Here is a 4,062-nt window from a genome sequence, read left to right as displayed (position 1 = left end):
CCGCCTGCCCCGGGAGTCGTTGCGACCGCGCGGAGGCATTGCGCCGGTCGGAACCGCAGTGAGTCGGCCGGCGGGGTAGGGGAGGCAGCCGGGCCGCGGAGGGCGGAAGTGCGGCGCGGGGCAAGATGGCCGGTGTCCCGGCCCCCGCCTTATGTAACAATCGCGGGAAGTTCGCGGCGCGCGGGCGCGCCTGCCCCGGCCCCGCCGACGCCCGTCTCTGTTCTCCTTCGCAGGACTACCGACTCGAGTGCCCGCCGTGTGCCCCGCTGTCGCTCGTCCACGCCCAGGTGAGTCACCCCGAGCCTAGTTACAAGAAGGGCTCGGAACTCCGGCGCAGCTGAGAGTAGTTAGGGAGGACGGGGCGGGAAGTAGAAATGGCGCAAAAGTAGCGCGAGCCGAGTTTCAGGACAGTGCGTTCTTTGCCTGGACCGGAAACGGCTCAGGACCGGAGGCGGTGCCTCTAGGAGCCAACGCGCGGTGTCCTTGTTCCCGGGACGGCGTCTAAGTCACTCAGCCCCGGCCTGCGCTGCCCCCGCACGGTTACTGCTGGCTGAGCCCGCGCGGACCACAGTCCGCCCCGAGAGCGCCCCGCTACCCTCCAGCGGCCCTGAAAATGCTTTGCAAACAGCGGCAGTGCTAGGTGAGCCCAGGATCTGGAGTTAGGGGTGTGGGCGTGGGACGCGCTTGTGGGACAGGGGCAAGGGGATAGAGCAGAGATCTGGGGATTAGATTAGCGGGATTAAGCCTGCACACAGGCTGTTTCTGGGGAGTATAAGCCTTAGCGTCAGCCCTGCAGGTTGAGGGGGAGGGAGCCACGGGCACGTTCATATCAAAGGCAGCGTGGGACTTGAGGTGCTAGGTCTGTGGGAATGCTGAGGACCTGGAAGCCACCCTCCAGCTGTGGGTAGAAGATAGCTAGGGCTAGGCAGTTTTCACGAGAATTAGAGAAAGGAGTAGGAGGGCAAAAATATTATAAGGTGATTTGTTACGTGATTGTCCATTTGTAGACTAAGTGATTGAAGAAAAGCTGGATAAGCCGGGCGTGGTGTCCTATGCCTCGGGAGGCTGAGGCAGGAGGATTGTTGGGAGTTTGAGACCGGCCTGAGCTACAAAGTGAGCTCAAGGCCAGCTTGAACTGCAGTGTGAGACCCTATCTCAAAAAGACCAAAAACAAAAAAAAAAGACCGGAAGCAGTGATGTTCAGTATGCTATGTGGACAGTTTTATCTTTTCTCATACTGAAAGTTGAATCCAGAGCCTCACATGCTAGACCAGTGTTCTGCCCCAGAGCTACATGTCTAATTCATTTTGTCTTTTTATTTATTTAGATACAGGGTCTTGCTTATGTAGTCCAGCCTGTCCTTGAACTCACTGTGTAGCCCAGGTAGGCTTTCAACTCACTGCAACCCCTCCCCCCCAAGCCTCTTCAGTGCTGGGATTACAGGCGTGCGCCGCCACGCCCGGCTGGGTTTGTTTGTTTGTTTTTGGGTGTTTTTTTTGAGACAGGTAGGCACTATGTAGTCCAGGCTTGATCCTCCTGTCGCAGTTTTTCAAGTAGGGGAGATTATAGGCCAGTTCTTCCATGCCTGGTTTAAATCAGTATTTAATTTAGAGTCTTTAAAATTTAGGAATACTGGGATATGGTCCTACCCTTAAGAGCACTGTTGTTGAAGTAGGTAGTGAATAGGGTTCTAGAGTTTGATTAGATTTCAGTATTTGGGGGAAGTTGAGGATGACTTGAGTTTGTCCTAGAGTTTCTGGGTGGATGCAGTAAGGTTACTCATGCTGTAGTTGGGATACTGTGTAGAAGTCAAGAGCACAAGGGGTTCATTTTTGTAAAGATACTGTGCAGGAGCTGTATGCACCAGTCAGCTCAGGGAGCTGAGAGCTTGTGTCTCCTGAGCCCAGAGATGACCCTGGAGTTTGGGGAACAGGTGGGGACTGCCTCCAGAGAGGGTTTTCAGAAGGAATGATTACATTCTGCTTTGGGAACAGTAAGATGAAGAAGCTTGTTTTATCATCCTGTAGGTAGGGTAATGTCCTTCCACTGTGGGTAGAGGTGGGAATGGAGGGAGCCCCTAGAGAAGGTTCAGCTGGGGGCTGCAAGTGGAGCTGGCACAGGGAAGGGGCAGAGAGCTTAGTGCAAAGTGAAGACAAAGGAGGAGTTTCTCCAGGTTTGGGCCCAGAGCAGAGCTGTGGATAACCATCTACAAGGAGCGGCAGCTCCCTGTTGACAAATGCCTGAATTTTGGCACTTCCCTTCAGGTACCCCCTCTGGGAAATGGTGGGGATAATCCTGCAAGCCTGGCCTAGCAATGGTGACCTGAACGTGTAGTCCTAGCATTTAGGAGGCTCAGGCAGGAGGATCCCTTCAAGTTCAGGTCTAGCCAAGGTTACATAGTTCAAGGCCAGCCTGAATAGTGAGACTTTGTCTCAAAAAATCAGAACAACACAAAAGAGATGGCCCTGCCCTGATGTGCCCACCCCCACCCCTTACCTTGGTTTCCTGCAGTTCCCAAATGGCAACTTTACCTTTTTGTGCTTTCCTGGCGTTCATTGCTGTTGCTGGGTGAAGGGTGTTACTGGCCTCTAGTGGATAGAGACAGGGGTTGCAGCCATGCACGCGTAGTGCATGGGTCAATATCCATAACAAAGAATTGTCCAGTCTAGAGTGTTGGCAGCACCAAACCTTAAAAACCCTGGCTTTCAAGGCACACTTTTCCTGATGCGTGCACCTGGCCTGCCATTATGGTCATGGAACAGCCAAATGTGAATCTTTCCCAAGTTGTCATGGATTGTGTTCAGTAGTTCTTGTTGGTACTGGGATTTGAACCCAAACCTTTCCCACTGGGTTATAGCCCAGGTCTTCTATGCAGTTCAGGCTGGCCTTGAGCTCCTTTTGTAGCACAGGCTGGTCTCAAACTTGCAAGGATCCTCTTGCTTCAACCCTTGGAGTGCTGGAATTACAGGTGTGTGCCACCATGCCCCACATACCTTGTGAAACTCTTTCTTTTCCTGCTAAATTGCCCAAGCTGGGCTGGGATTGAACTTGGCATTTCTCCTGCCTCAGCCTCCTAGTGTGCTGACATTACCAAATGCTGTTTCTTAATTTGGGAGCTGAGATTGTTCTTGGGGTCTAAGCTAGGTAATGAGAACAAGAGAATAGGGACTGGATAAGGAGGGTGCAATTCCAGACTGGATTTCCACAGTGTCACCTTTAGACTTACAGAAGTTAGTGTCACAGCAGTGATAAGGGGACTCCTGGGGAAAGGCAGGTGGTTCGAGGTAGGACACAGGGAGGAGATAGTGGATGATAGATCATACTGCAGGAGGGTGCCGGGCTAAGGCTGGGAACAGAACTTCGTGGCATGTTCATTTCTGTGAGTGACAGATGTGTTCATACACAGGACAGATAGTGGTGGTCCTGGAGGAGCGCAGGGAACCCCCACTTTCTTTGTTTTGTTGGTTTGTTTTTCTTCCGGTACCAGGAAGTGAACTCACAACCTTACGCTTGCCAGGCAGGCACTGTGCCGCTGAGCTAAATCCCCAGCCCAGGGAACCCCAATTTTGATCTGGGGTCCTAGGGCCATCACCCTGAGGCACAATAAAACATACACAAATTTCCATGCTGGGCAGGAGAGAATGGGGGCTGTGGTGGTTGCTTGGACGAGACTTGGGAGGCAGTGCCCAGTGAAGACCTGTGCCACCTTCTCAGTAATAGTGAATAGTTTACTGTGCTTCATCTGGGCAGCATTTTTGAGTTACTGCATATAGGTTTGTTTTGTCTGTGCCATTGCACTGTTACTGGGGGGCATGAAGGAATCTGAATCCTTCACTTATATAGTCATGCATGGGATGGTGTTGTTGCCATCTTTGGTCTGGTGTAGATACCAGTGAGTGGAGTCTGCCTCCTAGCGGGGGCTGTTGATACATATCTCATGCTTTCTACTCACTCCTTCAGAGCTTGCCTTGCTGTGTTTGAGGGTTTTCTGCTGTTGTCACTGATTTTTTTTTTTTTTTTTTTTTTTTTAAAGTATATTGTCCGGAGTGTTAAATTTTACTT

At 51.8% G+C, this 4,062-nt stretch overlaps 1 protein-coding gene across 1 annotated transcript in view; it reads left to right on the top strand.

Moving 5' to 3' along the window:
• Positions 1 to 4,062, top strand: part of Hnrnpf (heterogeneous nuclear ribonucleoprotein F) — a 14,886-nt gene that overhangs the window by 7,243 nt on the left and 3,581 nt on the right. Inside the window, exon 3 of the mRNA XM_005411770.2 lies at positions 234 to 287. The gene's annotated coding sequence lies outside the window, so the exon portion shown is untranslated. The remainder of the gene's footprint in view (positions 1 to 233; positions 288 to 4,062) is intronic.

The sequence above is a fragment of the Chinchilla lanigera genome, unplaced genomic scaffold (genome assembly GCF_000276665.1).
Source record: "Chinchilla lanigera isolate Chin_1 unplaced genomic scaffold, ChiLan1.0 scaffold00145, whole genome shotgun sequence".
Lineage (NCBI taxonomy): Eukaryota > Metazoa > Chordata > Mammalia > Rodentia > Chinchillidae > Chinchilla > Chinchilla lanigera.
The sequence above is the reverse complement of the archived record's forward strand: the minus strand, read 5'-3'. Positions and strand labels throughout refer to the sequence as shown.